The sequence below is a fragment of the Accipiter gentilis genome, chromosome 20, assembly GCF_929443795.1.
Source record: "Accipiter gentilis chromosome 20, bAccGen1.1, whole genome shotgun sequence".
Taxonomy (NCBI): Eukaryota; Metazoa; Chordata; class Aves; order Accipitriformes; family Accipitridae; genus Astur; species Astur gentilis.
In genome coordinates this window covers 14,822,223-14,839,012 of record NC_064899.1, presented here as the reverse complement: position 1 = coordinate 14,839,012, position 16,790 = coordinate 14,822,223, and the positions used below count along the sequence as shown (strand labels likewise).

At 42.5% G+C, this 16,790-nt stretch overlaps 1 protein-coding gene across 1 annotated transcript in view; it reads right to left on the bottom strand.

Moving 5' to 3' along the window:
* CDYL (chromodomain Y like) overlaps positions 1 to 16,790 on the bottom strand; it is a 479,328-nt gene that overhangs the window by 426,598 nt on the left and 35,940 nt on the right. The window lies entirely within an intron of this gene.

The following is a 16,790-nucleotide window of genomic DNA, read 5'->3' as shown; positions in this document are numbered from 1 at the left end:
AATATTTAACAGATGTATATGCTATTTTATAATTGCATAAAGTGAAATAAAATGGCAGTGCGATGAAGACAGTGTTGCAGGGCTACAAGACAACTGTGCCATAAGATTTGAAGTAACAGTATTATAATCAGACATCAATTAATGCATGTACCACTACCAGAGGGGGAATTGGAGGCAGGAAACATGTATTACAAAAAAACAATTAAAGGCTTATACAGTCATAAGTTTCAGGCAAAACCTGAAGAAGGCAGCCTAGAATACAGGTGTTATTTCTAGTTATATCCTTTAATGGAGCCATGGAGGTATTTTCATGAGTTATCACAGTGCCTTAGTGAAAACTCCCACTCTATACAAAAGTATTCAATAATGCCAAAATGGTGGTCATACAGCCCTTACGGTTTGTGCTGTAACAACTTCAGCTTGTCTGCAACCCTTTCCCTCTGAGGACCACTCTGGCATCTCTTGAGGAAAATCATCATGGGTATATGGTGGTTCACAAACCTCAAACTGAGAATTGCTGCTGTAGGTGATGGTATATTTCTTGTGTTTATCCATCGTAGGTAATGATTTCAGAGGTCGTTGGGACAGAGAAGAAAAAAACAACCAAACAAAAAAAGATAGGATGTGTTTTGAAATATTTGTAGCTTTCCAAATTTGGTTTGAGCACCGAGATGAAGATTTTTCTTTCTTTCTTTCTTTTTTTTAATTAATAAGACCCCTGCAGACATTTTACTCTAATTGGAAGCTGCAAATAACTGAGCAAGAAAAGAACTTGAACAGAATAGAGAGCTGCAATAGGGTGCCAAAACTGTGGGTGGGCCTTCTACAGCTAAAGAAATGAAGAAAAAACATGGGAAAGTAGACTATCTCCGAGGGATTTTCCTCCAAAAAGCTTTTGTGAGATGGGAGTTCAGCCACCAGCAGTTGAGGAGGCAATAATTGGAATGACAAGCATACTGGCAAAAAATCTATGGCTCGGCTCTACTGGCACAACACTGCTTTCTTCATGCTGGCTGCTTCAGAGCTTGAATTCTGTAGTTTTGTTTTTTGGTGGTGGTGGGTTTCGTTCACCTGAGGTCCCAGAATTTGTAACTCATTTTGTAGTGGTAATGTTCGTGTTGGTGCCATGCAGTGGCTGCCTGTACTGCCTCAGCTCTTAGGGCTGTTGATTCACTGACATTGCTGATAAAATCGAACAAACAAAAGGGATCAGCAGAACCCATCCAAAATAGGAAGCCCTCCAGAGAGGCTCTTGATTATTAGTTCAATTGTCACTACATTTTTACTTGGTTATTTTCCTGTCTCAGTTTGCTATGCCTTTAAAAGCAGGTATCAAGAGTCTTTTAGATCTTGTATGATGTGTCAGAGATTTTAAGACTTGAGCAGTAATAAAGACCAATAAAACTCTGCAGTTTTATTGCTTAAGTGCTGGGCTTGTGGTTTGATCAGATTAGGATTATATGGGCCTTTTTTTTTAAAGCACTGACAAGTATGACTGCAGTAGCATATATCGTAACTGGGTTGTATCCCAGGGATCAGGACACAACCCCCAATATTTTTGCAGAATAGTTTGGACAAGTCTTAGGAGTGACCAAATGCTGCAATAGATTCTTTTCGTGTAATGTTTTTTGTTTGGGTGTCTGATAGATACATAGCTTAAGGCTAGGCTTTTCCTGCTATAGCTGGACTTTTAAATAACTGTTTCAACGGTGCTGAGTTGCTTAGGGGACCCCCTGCACTTCATGTGAACTGGTGGCATTCAGCTGAACTGATAGCACCAGAGGAATTTTGAAAGCGTGTTTGCGTGAGTTTCCCTAATGTTGATCTTTTCTAACACATCCAGATTTTAAAATCTTGACTCATATTTATTTGCTAATCTCCAAGAGTTAATTGCTTCCTTGTGGAAATCCCGGAACAAAATGTACTCCCTACACTGTCTTTGGAGAGAGGCAGAATACACATTTCTTGATGTACATTTCTTATTCTGAGGCGCTTTTTTTCCTGATGGTGTCGTTCGAGTCATTTTCTTCACTTTTTACTGATACAGGTGAATAAGGAAGGGGTAATGATCCCTCCTCAAACTTGCCTCAGAAAATCTGGCCACTTAATAAACCTGTGAACTGGCGATCAGAAGGCACGTTTGTGAAGTGGCCTTTACGGCTGTGGCCACAAACGACCCAAGTGGTTGGCCACCTGTGCAGGACAGCCCACCTCTGGGCTACGGGGCCTATCATCACCTCCAGAATGGGCTTGTCACAGGCGAGCCACCTCTTGGGAAAGGTCCCTAGACCATCCTAACTGCCAGACAGTGTCTGGTGATGGTTGGAGGACACTGTGGCTGGAAATGGTAAATTTGTTACATTCGGGTAGTTAACTGGTGGAGAGGAGCATGTCGGAGCTCTTGGGAATGCTCTTAGACATGGTTTGTCGAAGTGGCCTAAATGGATAGTGTGTGCCGATGCTTTCTTTCATGTGGAAACCGTATTGTATATGGCATAGGCACTGGAACAGGAGTCAGAAAAGCTCATTTCTAACTCTGCCTCAAAAGCAGATCTTTCGCTTGATCCTCATCAAGGTAGCTGTCACCGTGCCTCTGGCTAATGACATGGGGAAAATTACATTTCTTAAATGACTTCTGATCATATTACTACTACTTAGGAGCATTTTGTGGATCTATGCAATCTGGCTGTGGCCAGTAGTGCTGCTCCAGACAAGGACTACTGCAATTTCAATGTCACCTGATGGGCAGGAAGCCAGTTTGACAATGTTAATTCTCAGAAGTTTGAGTACTCTTGCCATTATATCAACACATGTGAATGTTAGTAGTGGTTGTAAAATTATGCAGCCTTAAAAAAAAAAAAAAAGCCAGACACATGCCAGTTCTATTATAGACCCCATCTGTGCATCTACTGGTTCAAAATGGAAAAAAATCCCTTGCCTAGCATGTTGATCAACTAATTATTATAAACTACATCTCGCAGTAACATCCTGTTTCAATGGTGTACAGCTGTTTCTGTCTCTCTCTGTTTCTTTCTCCTTTTTGTATCTTTTCCCAGGCTTCCTTCTCAGTGCTTTGTAGCCAGTGGAAGAATTGATAAAGTCTTTAAAATATTTGATCTGAAAACTTGATCCAAAACAGTTCATTCAGTCTTTCAAATTAATTCAGTGGACTTTAGATCAGTATCTAATCATAAAAGGTAAGGAGCAGTGAAACATACCCTCTGCTTTTTTCCCCTGCAAAGCTACAGATTTTTTAATCTTATTTTGAAGGCCCACAGGGATTTAAATCTGCTTCTCAGGCTGCCCTGTGGTATGGCATGATCAGATGGGTGCTGCAGAGTCATCAGCAGCAGTGGCTTATGGAGCTCCTGTCCCTGTTGGGTCAGGTCAGTGTTTCATAAGCCCTTGTGCTCGGCAGCAAGACTTGCTCCATCTCTGCCTGCCCTTATTTCCCCTTCTCCTTTCCAGGCCCCCCACTTGGTTGGGCTAACACAGTGGCTGGTGGGATCCCACCCTAAAAGGGCTTGGGGAACCAATTTGGGTTATAACTCCTTATTTCCCTCCTCTCCCCCAAATTTCCATGCTCTTTTTTTTTTTTAAGCTGGATTCTTCCCCGTATTGGTTTTACAGTTTGGCCATGCAAAGAGCCATGTTGGCAGAGCTGAAGACAAAAACAGCATGGGCTTAGGAGCTGGGAAGTAAGGGGAATAAGCCAGGAACTATTTGAAGGATGTTTTCTCCCGACCAGTCAATGTGGAAGTCAAGGAAATTGAGCTAACCCAAAAGACTACATTGCAAGGCTCCTGCTCAGGGTTCAGCTTTTACCCTCTGAGTATTTCCACTAAAAATACTGCTGCCGGGAAGGAAGTGTGGGCGCAGACTAACTCTGTCAGCCCCTGGCTCCTAGGCAGGCCCATCTGGTGATGGATGTCTTTCAAACATGAAGTAAATTTGGACTGATTTATGCTTTTACCTAAAAATCACGCAATACTTCTAGAGCTGAATATTCAGTTGACTCTGAATCAGGCAGTGTTATAGCTATGTTTATTTTAGTTGTTTGTCTTTGCAAATCAGCTCAGACTGAAGGCAGAGAAAGATTTGCATGAATGATTGCAAACAAAAAACTGCTGATTTCCCCAAACTCTAGTTAATTGACCATCCACCAACTCTAGGAAAAACAGATGGAAATTGGGGCCAGAAAAGTAATTTTTAAAATAAAATCCTTGAAACACCATCAAAGAACCTGCAGCACAAGTCTATAGCAACGACTGTCTTCTGGGGATCTTTAGTGTTCGTTCAGAATAGGTAGCAGAGCAGGGCATACGTGACCCTTGGACCTCACTTCTTGTTGGCTGAGAGCCCCCCACTTGTTGCACATTATAAACATTACCTCCTCTTCCTTGGCACTGACAGGTTTTCCCACGGGGGGGCCAATGCCAGCAGCACCAGAGGCTTTCTGAGGGTTTCTCAAAGAAAGAGCTCATGTCCGAAAACCAGAGTCCAAGTGGGAAGCCAAGGAAAGTCCTCTGCAACGAGTCACCCAGAAAAGATAGAAAACCCTTTGTCTGAGGAGGAAGCGCTTTGCCCTGAGTTTCAAAGAACATCCCTGAGGAAGTGCCTGTGGAGTCTATGAATATACCCAAGGAATCCTTCTCCTGTCATACTATTACAATTTGGGTTGCAATTTTATTGCAGTGTATAAACCAAATCCAAGATCTAAGTCTCTATTCCCTGTTGGTCTCTTGGCTGTTCATGTAGGAGGGATGAGGAGAGAACATACAAATGTCCTCATTTGCTCTTCTTGTTTGAAGGCTGTACTGTGCAGTCTAGACAATGGGGGGGATTAGTCTGCTTGAAAGAAATTGCATATTAAAGATAATCTTTGGGAGATGTCTAGTCCTGAGGGAGGGATATGAAGCCTGTGTCAATGCCTGAGGAAGAGAGAGATGCTTAGCGTTTCACTGAGGGCTAACCCTTGACATTGATCTGCTGGCCCTAATCTCCAGGTGATATGACACATACTCCTCTGCAACTGCTGGAAGAAAGAAGCAGTTTTATACAAAGACTGTGCTGGGGTTGGAACTTTTTCTGAATTCAGTGAGAAAAATTATTACAGAAAAAGATGGGATAGTATCGTTGAAACCTGCTGTCACCATTTCAGGTAAGAGGATCCAAGGAGTTTGCCCTGTAAAGTGAGTCCTCTGAGGAAACCTGTGTATTTCAACCTAGTAATTCTTTTTTTCCAAGACAAAAGTTATTTCAGATGTCCTGGGGGCCGGAGAACATTGTCTTCACTTGCCCTTACGTATCACAACTTACAGAAAACTTAATTAAAGATGTGATACCAAACATCAAAAGCCATGACTACCACATGTGCTTCAGGAAGAGAACATGAGACATCAGGGAACATGTCTTTGATTATTTTTTTTTTTTCTTTACAGTTTTAAATCACTCCACAGTTGCCAACAGCAGGGGTATTGCTGCAATGACTGAAAATAACATTAGGATACTTTCTCAATGAAAATTGTGATGTTTTCTCCCCACCCTTTCAAGGCAGAATCAGATCTTCTCCCCCCCAGTTCCATGAGCACGTGTAGCTGCCTCAGGTTTCACAGAGAGCTTTTCTTCCTCTGAGTGTCTTAAGATATTTCTCTATTTGAGCTTCATAGATGTGAGCTTCATAGCTTCACCATCCAGAAGGTGTGTGTAGCAAGTCTTTGCCACACCAGGCAGCAATTAGAAATTAGATAGCTTAATCCTCAGCCATGAGGCAACCAAATAAGGGTGTTTATGAAAAAAGAGAGGCATTACATGCTCCACCAAGGGATGGCTGAAGCCAGTCCAAATCCAGCTGGCTGTCACTCCATGCTTGCTCCCACCCCAGGTAGTTCTGTTCTCAAGCAGTGCAGTGGTTCAAGGAATTGATCTGGCTAAAAATGAGTTTAGCAAAAAGTAAAAAATTAGTTTTAAGCTCCTTGAAGTGGCTTATTTTTCAGTTGCTGTACTACTTATTGCTGGCACAAATGGAAAGGTAGGGAAACAATCTACAAAGACAGAATATCTGGGTGATTCAGCATCCTGCAATATGCTCAGAATCGGCCGTAGTGATTCCATGCTTGCTGTTGAATAGGGATTTTTTTAAGAGTTGTGGACAGAGTTTCTTTCTGAACGATGGTAAAGAAGCAGAAGTCTATGGGGAAGCAGAGTTAAATGTCTTTTTCCTTGCCTCCATCAACGAGTTCTGTAGGAATGTCGCGGAGGTCTTGTGAAGAGTGAAATGCGAGCGATGTTCTGCCCGCCAAGATCAGAGCAGAAATAGCCAGCCTAGGGATGCAAATTCAGATATTTTGTTCTACTTTGAGAGCGCTGAGACCGTTCTAACGCACTTTTCTAATTTACCGAGCAAGCGGGGTGTAAATGGGAAGGTTGCTGCACAGACTGCTGTAAGATAAACAGGCACGAGAGCGGCTGGGCCTTGCTGACTCAGCCGTAGCGACTCCAGTGCTTCCCCACGTCCTGCTGCTCTGCATCCTCGGCGCTGGTGTCACCGCGTTTAATCGCAGACGTGTCACCTCCTGCGGTCACGAAACACGGAGAGGGAGGCGAGCACACGCACGTACCCCCCACCGCGCAGGCGTATGGCCGGATCCTGGCAGTTGCGCGGCGGCAGCGCCCTTACGGCCCACGCAGCTGCTCTGCATCTGAGGCAGGGATGTCCCCTGCGCTGCGACGGCAGATGTCAGACACGGCAATTTAGGGGACAGGGTGCCACTGCAGACCCAGCCAGGAGGCCGTGAAAGAAAGGGCACAAAGCAAGGCCGCATCTGTTCTGCAACAAAGGACATCTGTCCCTGGCCCGAGCAGCTTTTTTGGCATGATTTCACAAGGACAAAGGCTCAGGTTGACTGATACAAGGCTGGTACTCCATAAAACAAGCTGTAGGGTCTTAGGCCGTCCAAATGTGTGCTGACAGTGAGACGGCGCTCTGGTAGACGGGAGGTTTTATTCTTCCATCTGAGCGGAGAGTGTAGCGCAGGATGGGGACCATCCTGTGCGCAGCCTTTAACCGCACATCTGCCCATGTTTTAGGGTCTCTTTGTGCAGTACAAAAACTAGACTACCATCAGATTAAAGACAACAGATGTTCTGTTCAAGCAGTTTTGTGTGTGACATCCTCGTGGCAGGAAGACTTGGTTTGCTTCTTTAGAAGCTGGGTTCATCTGTTGCTTTCTCCAGGTTGTTAAATTTTAGTTGTGGGCAACTTATTTATTGAAAGGCTGCAAACCACGGATGCACATCTGCCTTCTAATGTGTCATCAGTAAAGTGTTCTGGAATGAAGCTGACCATAGCAAATTCTAATTATTAGCTTGCTTAGCATCATTGTTAAAAAATATGCTGTACCTCCTTCCCTCCTCTGCTGGTGACAGTAGTGGCTGTAATGCTTTTTAGCTGGAGGGATCACAGCAGAAAATATTATAGCTGAGTGTGTTTGCACGTGTGCCCACAAGTATAATGCAGTGGAACAATATCATACAAAACCAGAACAGTCTGGGTTATTCATTACTAAGATTGTACTTACAAGATATTAGTATATTTAGTTATTATATACTGAAAAACAGGAGCAAATGACAATTAACATTTAAGACCTTGTAACTTTTTCCTGTTCATTCCTTTTTATGTTCAGCCCAAGTTGCGACATGCCTGTCTCTGAGGGTGTGGGGAACAGCCAGCAAAATCCTCACTGTGGGCTGCTGCACAAGTGCACAAACACATGAGAACTTTGTAATGCATTTATGCATTAAAAAAACCCCCAAATCTATGGATACTTGTTATAGGTACCTCTTAATCACATGTTGGCTCCACTGTGTTATGCTGTCTATGCTTGATAGTGTTAAGGTAGAACAATGAGGAAAGATTTTAGCATGGTTTATAAAGCTCTGGTGGGGATGGTGTACCCACTGTCCTGCAGGTAAGAGCCTCTGACCTTGCATATCATAATGATAGTTGCTGAAACTGTTGGCTTTGCCCAGCTGTTTAAGAAGCTGATTTTCCTACTGCGTCTTTGAAGAAAAAGAAAATAAATTGCATTACAAGGAACCAAGACCAGAGATAGATAGCCTCACTTTACTCAATGAATGGGAAATATGACTGAGAAAAAAAGGAAGAATAATTTCAGAACTGTAACATTCTGCTCGATAATCTGAAACTTAACACCTGCTGATGCATCTGCTATGTCTGCAGTCTTAACAGAGAGGTGTGAGGCACAAAATTCACACTGGGATCCAGATGAACTCGGTATACCACAAGGTACAGAGTTAAAATAAAGAAAGTGGAAATCGTTCTTGTGTATAACAAGGATGTCCAGACAGAATTTCAAATGTCCAGTGACGGTATGAGAAACTGCAATAAGAGAATAGTTAAAGAAAGATCTAATGTTCAACTGCTAACTGAAGATTTTCTTCTGCAGAATAATTTGTTACATACTGCTGTTTGATGGCTTTTACAAACACACATCTGTAATAGAGCTTCTGGGATTTGAGCAGTTTGCAATATTAGAGCCACTGTTCATTTCCTTTAGCCCTCAAGGTGACAAAAGACATGGTAAGTACAGAGGCATATATAGAGAGTTCACATTGTCTGTCTTTATTTTCATCTAGCTTGAGAGCCTAAAATGAAATTGCAGGCATCATGTACAGCCAGTGGGACCTTCAGAGAGTGACTGAGAGTGCCTCAAGGATGGAGTTTTCCTTCTTTCCATTACAAGCAGCCTGCGCTTGGGCAGCGTGAATTCTCCACTTGAAAGACCTGATGTGCTGGATCCTGAGGTATGCTCTGGAGTCCTTCCTACCAACTCTGTCAAGTTCCTGGCCACCTCTGGCCAGAGAGATAGCCCCTGGCTAGCACATGCTGAGCACAGGAGGAGACAGAACCTTCCTCCAGATCACTGTGTTTTCACCTGAACCCCGTATCCCTGGCAAAGGATGAACCCCTTGAATGCTCTTCCTGGTTCTTGCTTGGGAAGCTGCTCTCGGGTTTAATTCATGGCCTACACAGATGTCAATATGCTCCATCAGCAGGTGAGATAAAGCCATCAATTTTGGCATAAAGCAGTTTGGTAGAGGCTTGTGGGCATAGAGAGTTTAAGACATCTGTGGATACTCTTGATGCTAGTGCCACCTTCAGCACCACCAGTCTCCTCATTTTTGCTTCATTCTTCATTAGTTATAGTAATGAATCAGATCAGGGAACTTATTTGGGTTAAAAATATTCTGATTTAAAACCTGGATCAATTCCCTAATCAGTTCACCTTGTGATGTTTATAGCTGCATTATATAACTGCATCCTGAATAAATGTTCCCTAAGAGCAAAGTGATACCACCTGAGGTTTGTTCAGACACCAGTTTCTAATCAGTAAATGTCCTGGCACCACTAAGGGAGTGGTGAAGTAGTGGAAATGAATAGCTGTGAAGGAGATGGGAGCTGGTGGAGGTTCACATGAGCACTGCTGCCAAGAGAGACGTTCAGGAGCCATGATCTGGGTGGATTGTAGATGTAATGTACTATACAGAGGCCAGCAAAATAGATATTCCTGAATTACCATTAATTAGGAAATGCAGAGATAGGTCTCAAGCTTCTACTACAGACCTGTGCAAATTTATCTGCTGTAGATTTTTCATTCCCCGAATTCCTCAAACACTCCAGTAGTTATATATAGCCAAAATTGTTGGAAGGCAGCCATTCATGAGGAAAAGGACAGTAGTTGGCACATACTGCTACTATGACTGGCACTCAGAGAAACTGTAATGACATGCAGAGTCAAAGAGGTGTTGTGTTTAAAGTTAATGAATTCTTTAAGCAATCATTATTATAAAGCGTTCACTCAAGAGGATGAAACTATGCTTATTTTATTAGCAAAATAAGAAAAGCTGGGATTGATTTTTTTTCTGGTTTTAACCGTGATTTGGCCACCCCTTCCAGCTAACTGAAACAAAATAAGAGGCATTGTTTATTTACTGGTTTAAAGCCAGTTTCTTGCACTGAACTCTTCTAAATACGGTATTGTAAGGATCAGTACTTTGTAATGTATGTTTTAGCCTTTTAACATGTATTTTTGGATTATGTTGTTTCAAAATTAAGTGCCTAAGGTATTCACAGTAATTACTGAGAGAAATTAAGAAGGTTCATCTCTTGCAAAATGTCATTCCCACTCTTGTTAGCCTTAGCCCTCGGCCAAAGTGTATATCCAAGTTATATACCACACCCCAAAGAAACACTAACATTTTCCTAAGAGGATAATAATGTTTTCGGATCACCAGAATAAAAGCTTCCAGAATTATCTTGGTGATTGAGACATAAACAAAGTCGCTCTGAAATGGAGGGATAAAAGTCATAGGGATTAATACCAGATCTCGCATGTTTGTAACTGTTAGTACTTCTCCAGTCCTGCTGTGGAGGTGAGTGGATGCTTCAGATGCGAACCGTGGGCATGCTGAGTCCAGAGGTGTCCAGGTTTAGCCTTGGTTCTGGTCCTTGTTGCTCTCTCCTGTCCTTACAGTTGTCTAAATCCAAGCTCTAGAGACAAATATCTCAGTCCCTTGAATTGACACTTGAGACCTGACTACCCCGCTGGCTCCTCTAAAATCCTGTGCCCTAAAAAAGAGTCAGGATGGGGTTGTAAGGAATGGAAAGGAGATTGTTTATTAATGCTACGAGTACCAAATAGAACCCACAGTTTCTCCAGGGGATTTGGCATCTGATTTATTTAAACACACTCTGGCTTGTCTACTGTCACCAGAGAGCCCTCCGTAGGGCTGCACGAAGAACTTTGCAGGTCTCTTGCTCATTTCTTGACAGTTTTTGACATTACAATGACCCATTTATTTTCTGGTGGAAAGTTTAAAAATAAACACTGGAAATTCTTGAATAAAAACATGCAATTTTAAAAATTTGAGTGCACTGTCCCTCTGCCCCAAATTCTTCATCGCTTTCAGTTGCAGGTGGATGGCAGTCAAAAACATGCTATTGTTGCTTTTGTGTTTTATCTTTAATAGATCTTTCTCTCTGCATTTTATTCTGAGATTTTCCTGATGGGTGTGACAGAAATCTGAAAGCTGTAAGTTTTATTTATTTACCCACCTACTTTGCTGTTAGGCTCTAGGAATGATCATTTGCTTTCCTCTGAGGAGTCATTAATTGTGTAACATGAATTGTCCATGGCTGTAGAGACTGCAGACCGTCTGCCGGCACAATGGCCCCTGTGGTAAAGGGTAGAGAAGCCTCATCATGGTACCCATTAGCACTATTTTAGTTAAGAACCTGTCAGTCTCCATTAAACCCCCCATTATTCAGGATTTCTGAGCAATCTATAAATATTTGCTCTGGTACAAAAGAGCTCAGCTGAAGAGGTCCTATTTTTAGCTGGAGGTTAGGTTTGGTTGTTTGTTGTTTTGTTTTTCATCTCCTTTTAAAAAGACGCTCTCAAGGTTAATGGAACCATAATTTGACCTCCCTTTTTAATACTGTGCCTGTTTGCCCTATGTGTTTATTTCTGTATATGTGAGTATTCCCCTGACAAATGTGTCACAACATGAATCACTGCAGAAGATGGAGACCAAACAATAAAGTTCATTGGCAGTCCCTACAAGACTGAATTCAGTAGTAGTCAGGGCACAGTGTATCTTCTGTCACAAGGTTTTGAACCTTTGTTAGAAAAAAATATCCTGTATTTAATCCCCGATGCCTTTCTTAGGGCCTAATCATGCAATGGGATGTGCCTACACTGGCCTAAATGCTCAGTGAATGGTGTCATCGTCTCCTGCCCTGACTCAACAACGCGCTTCAGCGGGGTGGGGGGGGGGGGCGGTGGCTTTTGTGACACATAGGTCTGATGGGTTTGTCTTTTATTAAATGGTGTACAAGTTCTCCTAATGAAGGTAGTGGTGGGTTTTTTCCTGACTGTTCATAGTACAGCAAGCCTTCTAATGGAAGCAATCAGAAATATCATCAATCATAGTGAACTAAACTGAACTCAGCTGTCTTATTATGAAAGGCCCGGACCAATTACTTTGAAGTCCAAATCATATCTCATGTAGCTCCTCTGGTAAAGAATGCTGCACGTTTTGATTAGTGTTTATTGGTGTTCATCTACATAGCTGGCATCACATAGATATAAGCACAAGGAGGAAAAAGTCTGTTTGGGCTTTGTTCGTCTGTCTCTAATTTGGGAGACAGAGTAAGGAGTAGGCTTTTAGCTGTCAAGCCTTCTGTATTCAAACTTGCATTCTACCATGTACTACAAATACATACTAAATCCTGCGTTGAAAAAAACATTGCTAAAGTCTCGCCCTTGGGAACCGAGAAGACTATGAATTAAGGTCACAGTGCAATCCGAATTTGGCCTGTTTGGCATACAGAGTAGAATAAAATCTTTGTTGACTCTTACAATTTTAGTGCACATGACTGACCAGATATGTGTCTAAAAGGTACAGAAACCAAAATCATCTAATTTCATGCTTCCTGCTTCCCTGAGCCTTCTAGCAGTCTGTGGGAATGCAAATCTTACTACGTTCTGTAGATATGGTAGGGAGTACTAAGCCAACCTGACATACCAAAGTCCACATGACCGCATTGGATGCACCCAAGGGTGTGACGGGAGCTGACTGATATCATAGTGAGGCTGCTCTCTACCCTTTTTGAAAGGTTATAGTGACTGAGGTAGGTTCCTGATGACTGGGAAAAGGCATCACCTGCATTCAAGAAGAGGAAGGAGGATCTAGGGAGCTACAGGTTGCTCAGACTCACCTCAGTCCCTGGGAAGATCATGGAAACTTGTGAGACAGCATCTGGGGTACTATGTCCCATTTGGGGTTCCCCAGTGCAAGAAAAGCATTGATGTATTGGATTGAGTTCGGTGGAAGGCTGCCAAAATGATTAGAGGACTGGAGCACAAGATGTGTGAAAAGAGGCTGAGAGAGCTAGGTCTGTCCCACCTGGAGAAGAGAAGGCTGAAGAGAGATCTTATTGATGTCTACAACTACCTAATAGGACAATATAGATAAGATTGTGTCAGACTTCTTGGGCACACCGTGGCAGGACGAGAACAAAACACGTGTTGGAACATGGGAAATTTTGACTTTGCATAAGGAAATTTTTTTACCATAGAGCTGGTCAAACACTGGAATGTGTTCTTAGAGAAGCTGTAAACTCTCCACCCTTGCAGATCTTCAAAACACAGCTGCACAAGGCCCTGAGCAACTTGCTTTAACTAGATCTGCTTTGAGCAAGGATTTGGACTGGAAACCTCCTCAAGTCCCTTCCAACTGGAATGACAGCATGCTGGTTTTGAAGGAAATAAGGTATTATGTTTATTTCAGTAATTTAATGGGACACCCTAGATCTTGTGATTGGAGTTAAAAATAGAGTTTGGAGTTTGCCAGACCTCCAATCAATCACATCTGCGTTTCCAACTTTGTTCTCACAATAGAAGAGCAGTTGCTTTCTTGGAATTGTTGGTGCCTGGCTGTGGGAGGCAATTGCAATGACACAGCAGAAAATTGTCATGAGATTGTCACAAGTAGAAAAGGTTTAGTGATAGCAACTTAGGTCATGGCCAAACTTGACCTTAGAAAGTCTTTTTTTTTTTTTTTTTTTTTTTTTTAGGTTCTTCCACCGTTGTCATTCCAAAGGAGCCAGTTCATCACAGCCTTTCTGGAGTTCTGCATTACAGCAGCTCCACTGTTAACTATGAAATTGTGTCAGCGTATATAGCTGGAGCATACTATTAGTGTAGCGAGCCCAGAAAATGCCAGACACTTGCAAAATAGTACACTATTAAAACCGTATGTGTAACAGCTTTTCAGTGACGATTTGATTTGACTTTGTAATTTTGTTAAAGGACTTAGGCTGGGTTTATACCACTATATTAAATGTGCCTGAGAATGTTCAAAGCCATTGAGGCCAACTGGCATGGAACAGCTTGCATCTATGCCGGTGAACTGGGTTTGCCTGCGTTAGGTGGCTGCAAGCAAACTGCTGCTTGGGTGTGGTTGCTGGCAAACTCCCACGACTAAAACAAGTCCAGAAGTTGCTTGGGAAAGCACTGGTTGGAGCAGGCTACATTCATGCTAGGGAACTCTCTCACAGTTTATTAGCATAGGTAACAGTGTTGGAGTGCATAGGCACAATGTGGGCATGCTTGAATTTACTAGTAGAGCTTTATGCTCTAAGGCAGATGAGCTATTAAGTCCTTGTGATGAGAAAAGAAGATGTGAATGCAGTCTAAGGACCTATTCCTGAGACCTTAAGTACTGTTAGATGTCCTGGATCCTCTCCTAGTACTAGCCTGCTATAGACTTATTGGGGGAAGGGCTCAGCCTTTTGAGTTGGCTTTCATCCCTTCACCAGAAATTTTGTATTTACAGTTACATTAATGTTTTTCTCTCTGGCGATTCCCAGTATGGTGGGCCTTAGGTCAAGAAAATGTTAGTAAGAAAATTTAAGACTCAGTTAGGTTTCTGCTTCTGTTACAGTTCTCTCCCATGAATAAATATGTGTACAGACAGAGTCTCCTGCAAGAAAATAGAGCAGGCATGAGAGCCAGGGCTTGCCTGCCCATCTGACCCTCTTTGAGACTGTGACTTCTATGTGATTTCAACCAGTGCTGGCAAAAGTGTGTTTCATTGATGTCCATGTGATAGCCTGAAAAATCTTTTGTGCTGCAAACTTTATGTATGTTTCAAATAACTCCATATGAAAAGACTTAGAAACAAACGTCTCTTGTTCCCATTGCCATGTAAACCCAACTAAGTGTATGCTGCAGACCTTAGAAAGGCTGAAAGTTGGAAAAGTTAAAACCCAAGGGTCTTGTTCCTCTCTGCTGTATGTGAGTAGAGCACTAATGTATGTCTGCATAAATCTAATCTGCAAGATGTGCATTTGGAATTAACTTGGTCCAATAAGGACAATAACTGTTCTTGAGATCTGTGGAGCAGTAAGCACTGAAGTGGAGCAATCGTTTGGGTTAGCCATGACATATGTTTCCATTCTGAACTTTATTTCTGTTATAAGCATGGAAGAAATCCCTCTTTTTTGATGGCTTCAGAAACAGCCTACAGAAAAGGTCTGGCCAATACTCTGAGAGTGTTGCTGGCACTATGGCTCCAGTGCTTGCATATATTTCTTTCCTTTGTTCATAACATAAATTTTCAAGGTGTAAAGGACAGAGAGCAAATGGCAGTGGGAATCTCTTGGCTTTTCCCACTTGCAGAATGCATCCACGCAAGACAGAGTGGTACCAGAAGGTGACATGCTTTTTCCCTGGAAGGACTCCTCATGTGGCAAATTGACAGTATCTGCTCTGGTTGCACGTGCTGCTTTCACAACTGAAGGAATCCTTCCTGGGATTGCAGAAACAAAGCCACTGAAATGACTGCCAGGTAGAGCCTTTTTGCTTTTCATTATGAGGGTATTTCTACACCCAGCCTGAGAAAATATGTCCATGGTCTTTCATAAATTATCTTTGAAAGCTTCTGTGCATGTCCAAGGATGTTTCTAGCGAAGCTTTGCACAAGTTCTGCTCCAGGGAAACCCTCCTTGGTCAGAAGGCTCCAGTAAACAGTTTTGGCTGGCTGCAGGGTTTACATCAGGGCTTATTTTGGAGGCATCCTGGCAGGCGGCATACACTAGGGCTGCAAGGATGTGCAGGGCCTTACAGCTGTTCGGCAAGCCACACACCCCCCTCTGCTCCTGCCTAAAGAAGGGAAATTCTGTGGACTGGCGAAGGTCCATTGGTTCAGAAATATGAAAATCACCCCTCTGGAGCTGTTTTTCTGCCCGCTGAAATCAGTGCATAGGCTTTCACTTGAGTTCTCCATCCTTGCCTCAAGCCCCTAATCCCACATTCAGGGACAGAAGCAATGTTACCATGACACAGTAGACATCCCACAAACCTTACAATTTATTTTCTATCAACCTCTTTTTGATTCTGGGATCAAATTATAACACAATTATACAAGATATTAGTAGTGATGACTAATTGACCACCTAATCCTTAGACACAACCACCATACAGTGCTGTTCTTTAAGTCTTTTTCCACAGATGTAAGGAGTGAAAGTGGTTAATTCTAACATATGCTATAAAGGTTGTTGGGGGGGGGGGGTACAAGTTTTAAGCTGGTCCTCAAAAGTGATCCTTTTTCTCCCCATTTTGAGGTACTTAAAATTAATTCCAATACCACATATAGTTCTGATCATTCTCTTTGCAGAAAGGTGAATTGGAACTGGCAGATGCAGAAAAGGGCAGTGAGAAGGATCAGCAGAACAGGGATCCTGCTTTACAGTAGGAAATTGAAGGGAATGATTTATTTAACCTTGCAAAACAAAAGCAGAAATGTGATATGTTTGCAGTCTGGAAATGCATCAGGCGGGTAAATACCAGAGGAGAAAAGGAGCCACAGATGCTTTAGAATACAAATGACCAGGAATAAATTTAAGCTTGAAATTAGAAAATGGTTTCTAGGCATTTGAACAGTAGCCCCACAAGTGGGATTTGTGACTGCTTCTAAGATAGATCTTGCTGCGGTTATGAATAGGGAAGGGTGGTGTGGGCACTTGTATTAGCGGTGGGCTAGACTGAATGGCCTGGTAGGTGCCTGCTGATTTTGTCTTCTTGCTGTTACTGTGCTGAAAAGTTGTCTTGGAGAGAATACTATGATGACAGCAAGATACACATCCAGCAGATTTCTTCCTTCTTTAGCTCAAGTTTCTCTTCCTAATTTTAAATTCTCTTTTG